The sequence below is a fragment of the Pygoscelis adeliae genome, unplaced genomic scaffold (genome assembly GCF_000699105.1).
Source record: "Pygoscelis adeliae isolate BGI_AS28 unplaced genomic scaffold, ASM69910v1 Scaffold34, whole genome shotgun sequence".
In the NCBI taxonomy this organism is placed as follows: Eukaryota; Metazoa; Chordata; class Aves; order Sphenisciformes; family Spheniscidae; genus Pygoscelis; species Pygoscelis adeliae.
The window spans coordinates 1946208-1956336 of record NW_008824658.1 but is presented as its reverse complement, the minus strand read 5'-3'; positions in this window follow the sequence as shown (position 1 = coordinate 1956336).

Here is a 10129-nt window from a genome sequence, read left to right as displayed (position 1 = left end):
GAGCCCAGTCAGACATTGCATTACTTAATACAAAAGGTATCAATAATCCAGCGGGAGAGATGAGAGCTCTTTCTCACCGAGGATGCCAAGAGCACAAATTGCTTTCTTGTAAGAGAAAGGCTTAATTTCCATAGAACGCGACAGATTAAAGCGCGAGTGGGTGGGTCCACTCTATTATCCATCAGCCTTCACTGCTAACAGGAGAGGGTGTGCTGCCTCCTTTGAAGTTTCTTCGTAGGCCCAGGGTGCCCACAGACGTTTTATCAGGGTGGAAGGCAAGATACGAAGGGATGGAGCTTCGAATGCTCAGCGCTCGCATTCCCCTCTCCCCTGGGTTTGTAATGCACCAGCCTTGTTGCTGCTATTGCTTCCCAAGATGAGTAAAACCAGAAGGTCCTTGTTTAAACCCAGAGGCCTGTCTGACTTCTGGACCTAAACCAGCAGAGAAGAGGTCCAGGATGACCATGCTGCTGCATCGGTCGTGCCCAAAGCCTACCGGAGCTTCCTTTCCTAGCTGCGCAACGAGCTCCGTCAGCAGAGAAATCTAGGATTAAACTTCGGAGCTCGGATTCCTCCCTCCCGAATGGGAAACAGAGCGAAATAATAATAAGAAAAAACAGTTTCTGTCAGCTGAATTTGCTGGGGAGCACACTGGAGTATTTCACTCGAATGGAAAACTCCAGGAGTGATTCTTCGGGGGCAGCACATTGCATTTGCAGCTAAATTCTGCAGGGCGAGATTGATACGTGGAAATAACTTCATTTCAAAGCAGAGGGGCCTGGAGCAGCCTCCTCCCGGAGCTGTGGGTCAGGGCGAGCTGTATTTACTCCAGCGCAGGCAGCTGCCCACCAGGCACCAGCAAAATCACCAGATCGAGCAAAGAAACGCGGTTACCCAAACAGAAAGCACCAAACCCAGCACTGGGAGACCTTGCAAGGAAATGTGGGCACCAAGCAGGAAAAACATGGGGAAGGGGTTGGAAGGGGCTGGAAGCAAAGTCCCGGGCTGGTGCCGGGAGCTGGAGCTGAGCCACGGCATGTGCGGCAGGACGCCTGTCGCATACAAGGACGGCAGATAAATGTGCTCCGCAGACGCTGGACCTGGAGCGCCGTCCCCGTATTTCAAGCCCAGCCGCTACCATCAAGGGTTTTCTGCTCTCAGTCACAGGCATAACTTACAGGGTGGTTGTTGGGAGGCTTAAAGTACCTATATCAATACTGCAGAGGGTGATTCATGATTATCTGCAGTAATCCAGAAGCTATATAAAATTGCTAATAATAGGTCTTCAAAACCGACATTTTAGTCAAGATAAAAAATGACTGGAACAAAATCCAATCATACTTTGCTAAAACTATAAATGGAAAGGTATAACCCATATTCAGCTCCCCTAAACACCAAGCTACATGAAAGCAGGGGATGTAGATCAGCCCCAGGATCCAAGTCAAAGCGGGGCTGGGATCCCGCCCCGGGAGAAGCTGATTCTTAAACAGGCTCAAAGCGGTGCACCGGGTACCACAGGACCGGCTTAAATCCGGGATGACTGGGGGATTTGGGAAGGGGGAAGCATGAATACAGATCATGTAGCTGCCCTGGCGGCAGGTGATGGGCTGTGGGCTGGCAAACGCAGAGCTGGCAGAGCCGAGCCTCCAGCTGTGGGGATGCAGATGTGGGGCCTGGCAGGGTTCACGGTCCTGCCGAACACCATTTATTTAATGCTGCCGTGCGATCCGATGCACAGTTGCTAGGTGACCGGAGCCCAGGGCTGCAAGGATAACGTGGGAACGGCTGCGCGGGTCAGCCCTGGTCCAGCTCCTCGGCATCACATCTCTGGGATGCATCAGGACGTGGCTCCATGTCCAGGGAGCGGCACGAGGAACGGGGCAAATACGGAGCTTGTCCAGGGGGATGCCGGGCACGGCTGGAGAGCCCGGCTGGGTCCGTGCGGTCCTGCCCCGCAGCCCGGGATCTCTGTGGGCAGGGAGGGCACAGAGCCTTCCCCAGCCCCAGGTCCCAAAACTTCTTCTCCCTTGCAGTTCCCACACTCACTCCTCCTGCCTCCAAATGCCTGCTTACCCTGTTGGGAAATCTCTTCTCACCCCGCCTGACTTGCACTGTTTCATCTGCCTACGGATCGGATAAGCTGATAAAATGTGCTGAACGCACCAAACGGAGCCTGTTCCCTCCATCCACTCCCCGCTGCCGGCTCATCCAAACCAGCGCTGCCACATCCAAGGCCTCGAAAATCTCTCTTGCCATTAACACTGCAACAGAGCGCGGCGTTTGCACGGCCAAAGTCAACACGAAATTTGCAGGGATTTTTGTGGTATTGAGGGCAACTTAATGACTGAAGCCTGAGGCAGATTTGCTGTCAGAGTTTTCACCAAGGACCGTAAAATTCAGTGTGTTGCAAGCCGGTCACTAACATTGGCTTTGGGCTTTCACGGTTCTGGCTTGGGAAGCAGCAGCAAACATTTCTGCCTGTTGCTGTGGGACTGTAGGTAAGCGTGGGATCAGCTGTTCCCAACCGAACCCCACGGCCCCCTTGTTTTCGGCATAACCAGCCCCTCTTCCATCTTCACCACCCTTCTCAAGGGAGGCGATGTTTTCTCCCTCCTCCTTCCGGGACATCTTCACAGAGGGTCCCAGTTGGGTGAGGAAAGGTGGGGTTTAACCCCACGGCAGCTCCTGGGAGCCTGAGAGAGAAGAAGTCTTTCTTACTTTTTTCCCTACCAAATCATGAGGCATTTCGTACTGACCACTTAAATGAAACCAGACTGTTTAGTCCAAATGATTACTCATAAGCAGCATCTAATTACTTCTAGCATTTAAAGAGAAAAGAGAAGAATCTCCTTGGAGTATAAACTCAGTGAAGAAGCTGCAGCTGCAAGGAGAGAGCCCGTGTTACCCGGACACGCACCCTCCTTCACATCACGCTGCACAGCTTGCACCCCAGCACCCCGTGTCCCTGGCCCACAGGCACCCCCTGAAGCACCCAGGGGTGCAATTGCCCCTTTCTCCCCTCGTCCTTCTATCAATAACGGCATAAGAAACAGATGGGAGTGAGGGGATTTGCAAATATACATCCCAATATATCATATCCATACAGGCACCGGTGCACGCACACGCTCCTGCAACAGAATGAGGGGGAAGATGAAGCCACGCTCCGTGGGAAAACAGCGCCTGGCTCTCCGGCCAGGCAGCCCGTCCTTCCCAGGGAGGCACGGCCAGCTCCCCGCCCGACAGCCCGCTCTCATCGGCAGATAAGATCAGAGGTTGGCGGAGTCACCCTCCTGTCTGGTGCGCTGCAGGCTCTTCCAATCCCGGCGACAGACGAAGTTACAAGGGAGCTGGCTGGAGCTCACGGCCGGAGATGCCGTCAAGCCCACACCCGCTGCCCCGGCCGCCTGGGACCCGGGGGAGGATGAGACTCCGGCTTGGAAACCTCCCAGAGCACTTTAATCTTCTTTCTTGGACGGTGCCTAGGGCGGCTGTTCAGAAACACAGGTTGTCCCTCTAGAAGCAGCATTGCAAAGATCGTCTTGCGAGAAGCCCGGTGCTCCCCGCCCACGTAGTACTGTAGGGGGGATGCTGCAGCCTGGAAGGCAGGCGGGAGAGGGAAGGGGCACCGGGGACCACTGCTTTTCCCCAGGGAAGGCCACAGGGGTTGGGATCTGCAACAGATTCCCCGTGGGGCCAAAGGACAACCGGCAGCCCAAGCGCGTGGACAGGGAGGAGGCTGCAGACTGCGTGGTGTGACATGCCCAGGGTGACCATCCGCCAGCACCCTGGGGATGTCCCAGGCAGCCAGAACGTGGCCAGAGCAGGAGCAGGAACATCTTCCCTGCTCAGTACCACACCTGGGAGGCACAGATGCTTCTGGAGCATCCTTGGCAGTGGCACCGAGCTGCCTCCATCCCAGCCTTGTCTGAGTTTGGGTGGCTTCTCCACCAACCTGTGTCCCCAAGCCCCAGCATCTTTGGAGCACCAGGAGGTGCGGGACAGGCTGGCCATGCAGCTCCCAGTGAGCACAAAGGACAGTTACGGAGCAGCTCTCCATTTTTCCAGAATTACTCTAAAACGTGGGTTTCACACTAGACCACCAACGGGGAGCAAGGGCAAGGTTTCTTTCCCTGCCTGCTACAATGATTTTTGGGAGTTCCCCCCTCTTTTGGCAAGAGGAACGGTTTGCTGATGCCAGCACTGATGCTAAGTAAAGCTAGGCAGAAAAAAAAAGTCCCCAGCTCCTCAGTACCAGGATCCCATTTCCAGGCAGTGCTCTCTCCCATCCTCTGGTTGCCCAGCCTGGCTTAATCTCCAAGGGGGACTGCTGTCCTCCGCTAACTGGGGACATCTCTGGGTTTGTCCCCGGCCACTGCAGCACAGGATGGGACTTTGTCACCCTCTTGTGGCTTACAAGGGCCGGCAGGCTTGCTGTGGCTTTGAGGTGGCCACATCCAAGACCCCTGCTCCAGGGAAGGCAGGGGAGTGCCTTCAGCCCGCTCCTTGCCCCAGCATCCCTGCTTTGGCCTTTTGCTCCCAGGGGCTTGGGGAGGCTGTTCGCCCCCGGAGGATCGGCTCTCCTGGCTCTCCTGCCCTGAGTCACGCGTCTCGAGAGCAATTTCTTGCCCATCTGGTTCAATACCAGCCAAGGAAGAGCTTCCCTCGATTGGGACGCCCCTGCTCGCCCCACGCTGCCGGCAAGCCACAGAAAGCGTCTGCGAGTCGTTCAGATTGGGTTGCTTTAAGGCACTCCCTCCTTCCCAGTTTAGGTGGCTGGAAATCTCCTACCCAATTCCCAGCCCACCCAAATCTCAGCTAGGAAATTAAGCCACACCAGTCTCTAAGACAGAGCGAGATTCATTCAGCTTTATCTGAAAGCCATTTCCAGTATGTCCAGATTCCTAATGAAACTTGGATAAAACCCCAGAGATTAATAACAGTGCAGGGCTTTTTTGGATAATGGTTTTTTTCTGTTTCCAAGAGAAACATATATATGTGCTTTGTTGGAATCTCTGCGTACATTTTTTGGCAGAAAAGCCAAAATAAATCCCTTTACTGCAATAACCCTCGAGCAAGATAAGGCAAGAATCTGTTTGCAATTCCCATGTATTGTTGTCATACAGGGATAAACGGGCATCTCTGGCCGTGCTGTCCCCTCGGCAAGGCAGGGAGGACAGGGACTAACATTGCTCCAGGAGCCCATCTCTGCTGCCCACACCATCAGGTAGACGCAGGTCCAAGCCTGGTCCTCTCCCACCACCCATGTTATTTCTATGCAAGCACGTGTGTACGTGTTGTTCCTGCATGAAATTTGAGCTTTTCTGGTACATCAAAGTCACATCAATCTGGAGAATGTGGCTGGAGCCAGCGTGGGGCTGCGTCCCACCCGAGCAGAGGCAGAGAACTCCACAGCCCACCCGGGAAGCCCAGGAGGCGACAGGTTTGGGTACCAGGAGCACAAGCTTTCCATCCCGCCCACTCCCTTGTCTGGCAGGGAGCAGGCAGAGCGGTCAGGTAACGGCTCAGGGGTGGTTCAGCGAGTGCCCACTCAGAGAAGGACCTCCTTGTGCTGGGGGGAGTGGGGCATCACCCACTGCTCTGCTCGAGTTGGCTCCCACACCACGCACACGTTGTACCACCTCACAGCAAAATCCCCCATCACGAGAGGGAAAGCCACCTCGAAACGGACCCAGAGGGAGGGATGTCACTGCGGGCACCAGCAGGCATCTGCCTGCGCAGGGTGAACCATCTTCCCTGCTGTGGCTGCCTGGCCCCGGGCAGGGCCAGGGCGTTCGGTCTGCAGCCGGCCAGGCTGGCTCGGCACTCACGCTTTTGGAGGACGAGGATGCTGTTAAGCGGGACCGTCACCCCGGCCTCGTCTGCTCACGCCGCAAGCATCAGGAAGGGCTGGCACCGCCGCGGCACGAGGCAAGGCTCGTACTGGATGTGCTCGCGCAAGTCTCCCTCACCTTCAGACTGAGCCCTGCCAAACGAGGGTGGACCCTTGCAGGGTCTCATGTCCCTTGCAGGGTCCACCCTCAACCCGCAGCTGCTCGGACAAGGGGTGCAGGTCACAGGGAAGCCGAGCTCTTCACAACTCCCCCCCCTTCTGAGGCAAAACACTTAACGAACGGGCCCTCCGTGACTGCCCAGAGCGCTAATGCATCTGGCATCTGTCCACTCCCCTCCCTTAACCGCTGTGGCTTTTTCCATCTTCATAAGCAGGGAAAGCAATCACCGTAACAAACGTCTCTAAAGCTCTCACCACGGCACTCAGGATGTGCTAAATGAAATACACACACGTCAAGAGCCCATTAATGGCGCTCTCCTTGTGCCCAGCAGCCATGGTCAGGCACAAGGGGGACCAGGAAAGGATGCTAATGTACAAAGCAGAAACCCTTGGAAAGAGAGGGCTGAATTCTTACCTATTTTTTCCTCTCTTTTTCCCTGTTTTCAGATCGCTGCACCTCCACCGCCGGCCCATGGCTGTGCCCATGCCAGGTCAGTGCCGGCAGGGGAGGGCAGTGGGACACGCTGCCGCACAGTGATGCTCCTCGCGGTGTGCCCTCCCCTGGGTGACCCATTCTGCCCAGCCATCCTGCCCCCGCAAGCTTTCCTCTCTTTCCCAGCCTCCCAGACACAACGCACGGGGGGGTTTCGGAGGAAACCAGCTGACCGCGGGTGGCAGTTATGGTCAGGGACTGTGGGGCAGAGACCCCTGGGCTGGAGGGCAAATGCTCCTGGTCTGGTGGGAGCATGAGCAGGAGCCGACTGTCCCACGGCGAGGTTATAGGACACAGCCATGCTAGCGGGGCAGCTCACTGCTGAAAAACAAGGGGTTGTTCCTCCCCTCTCAGGCTCATGGTGGGCCACTTAACCGGGAGCAAGAGTTTTGCTCTGGTCAGAACTGAGCTGAGAAAGCTCAGGATGCTGGAAAGGCGCAAGCCACGGTGCAGGTCGGCAGCACGACCCCAGTGCGAGCACTCCCTGCCCCTTCCCACTCCCTCCTTCCCCTCCTGTTCCTGCCACACGGCTTTTGACTTAAGTTAAAGCAGCGAAGAATGCCCGACGGGAGAAAAATAATACCCCGGACCCCTGGCTTCGTGAGCGCAAACACAGCCCCCTTCCCCTTTCCTCCCAGGTAGAGCTGCTGAAATCTGGATAAACACAGCGGAGCTGTTGTGGCTGTTGGTGTTGGCCGTGCTGCGCCGTGAGGCTGCCAGGCCTTTTAATGGGGATACGCTTACAAACGAGAGCAAGAGCCTGGGGGAAAGCAGGGCTGGGATGGGGGTTGATTAATAATAACAGCCCTTCTGCTCGCTGCATCGACGTGTATTACATCTACTACCCAAAAAATAAGAAATTAAATGGCTTAATGCTACTAGCTCTTCAGTGCCAGTGCTGAATAACTGCCACGCCAGTAGACGCGCAGGCAGTTAGACATAGCCAGAGATACATTTCCAATCTAGATTGTTAAAATTAAGCATATTGCAACCAAATTTTAATGTCACGTCTTCTGCTCGTTGGAGTTCTCAAATCTGTTCTTTCAGCTACCGAAATTAAAAGCCTATTTTATATGCTGCAGGCTTAGAGGTGACTTTTTTCCCACAATTAATTAGTTTGAAACTAACAGGCCTGGGTCGCTACGAGTTTCAGTGATGGAGCTGCTGGGATATGTGTATATATTTTTTTTTAATTTTTTTTTTCTTCACTTCTGAGCTGTTCCTTCTCATCTGGCAGCAGGCTGCCAGCGACCGAATCAATATTATTTGATGCCTGCCTGATACCTTACATGAAACAATCCGATCACCCCAAGCAAAGCCCCAGCAGCAAGTGGCCACATCACAGAAACCCCCTTCAGCCTTGGCTCCCTGGATCTGTCCCGGCCGTGGGGCCGAGGAAGAGGCAGGCATGGGGACACACCTTGGCTCCATGGATCCGTCCCGGCCGTGGGGCCGAGGAAGAGGCAGGCATGGGGACACAGCCCTGCTTTCCAGAGGGGCCAAGGGCTAAGTTGGAGGTGGCAGGGAGGGCTGCGCTGCACCGGGTCGGGTTCTCACGATTCTGTTCTCGCACCTTGTGCGGAAATCCTATAAACGTAACACAGGAATTGAGTGCAATTTATAACCCCCACGTCCCCAAAGGCAGTGCGGACCAGATGTTTCAAAGCTAGCTGCTGGCTTCACCACTGCTAAAGCTCTGCGGGCTCAGTTTTGCCTCCGCAAATGCGGCTGTTTAATTAATGCGACTTGAACACCCCGGTCCCGGAGGGCACCTGCCACCGAGCTGGCGTGGACGCCTGAACGACCCCAGGTGTATTTGCAAAACTGTAGGCAGAAAGCTGCCCAAGCGAGGCCGAGCCGCACCAGGGCCCTGTACACGAAACAATGCCATGATTCATCCGAGATTGCCATAACCCATCGCGTTTCATCAGGATGCTGTGGCATTTAAAATGGCATTTCCTCCCATCTGCTGCGCATTAGCAGACAAAGAAAAAGGAGGAGGGGGGAGAGAACAGCAAAACAAAGAGGGGGGGAGAAAAAAAACGGGATTCCTGAGTCAGACCGTTCCCAAAGCAGCTCCTCGTCCTTGCAAAGCCGGAGCCCACCCCACCAGGCAAAGGGCAGTGAAACTGGCTGTGGACAGGTCTGCCCCCAGCGCTGCTCGGGGCCTGGCTGCAGGCCAGGACGGGCTCCCCAGGCGTGTGGTGAGAGATGCTAGAGATTCTGGTATCGGCGGTGACTCAAAGCCCCGCAGAGCAGCACCTGGCAACCCGCCCTCCGCACACCCGGAGCTAAGGACTGCCAGACCGGGGGCACGAGCCAACAAATCCGCCCAGGCTAACCACTGTTGTGGCTTTATTTTTCCTTGGCCATTTCCTCTTCTTCTCCATCTCTCCTTTGATTTTCCATTGCCCCCTCCCTTCCCTGCCTCATCTGAGAACCCCTTCCTGCATCCCTACCTCTCCCTTCACCACCACCACCCTCCTCCCTGCCTGTGTTCCCACCTCCTCCTCTCACTGTCCCTTAACACTTCACCATCCTCCCCCTTTCACCTCCATCTCCCTCTTGCACTCCCCCTGCCCTGACCCACCCCCACCTCCCCCATACTCTCTCCTCCTCTCGGCCCAGGTGGCACCCCCGGGGTGCTTTCCAGGAGGGAGAGAGCTCGAAGCCCTCTTGGCAGGGCACTCAGAGCAAGGAAATTCAGCTCGGCTTCTGAACCGGGCCGTGAAGATTATCCTCCTAAACGTGGCTTGCACTTTCAGCCAACGGTCTGACTCGTAAGACACATCAGAGTTACCTGCTGAGGGTAGCAAGGGTCCTGTCCCTGGCCACCCATCCCACCCCTTGGCTGGGGGGATCCTGCTCTGGAGCCAAGGCAGAAGGAGCGATGTGCCTGCAGCTCACGCCGCTGGCTGGTGTCAGCAGCCATGAAAAGGGTCAGGCGAGGAGCTGCGCCAGCCGAGAGACAGGCAGAACGCCTTTTCTGTTCTCTGCGCTCCACCACCGTGGTGTAAGGACCAGTAGCCAGAGGCGGAAACTTCCCTGGGCAAATAGCTTGGGATCCTCCAGTACCTAGACCTCACAGGTGCTACACACTCCCCTGGCATCCCTACGGACCACAAAGTCCGTCCTTCAACCCCAAACAGGCATAGGCAACCCCACATGCACCAAACAAAAAGGTCGGACCACGATGGGAGATGTGTCCCCCACTGCTACCACACACTATACGCCAAAAACTTCCGGGTGGACAAATAGGTTAAACTGAAGCTTGCAGAGCAGCAAAGTGTCCCTGCAAGCCCAAGGGTCCAGCAGACGTGCCTAGAGGCTGTCAGCTCCCACCGGGCACAACAGGGGAAGGACAGCGCTCTCCAGCCTACGAGCACGCTCCCCGAACCGGGGTTTGGCCCGGACACAAGCAGCCATTCAGAACGGAATAGGTGTGGACAAGTTTGACCCCAGGCAATAACCAAAGAGCATGTGAAAGCGGCAGCGAGCAAAGCTCTCGGCTTGTACGGCTGAGGGCAGGGACGGGGCCGTGCGGTTATTAGCAGACTGAGCTGAGCTGGCTACTCAATTACAGCTGTTTTATCCCCTGTCTGGATTTGAAACAGCTTCCTCCAATC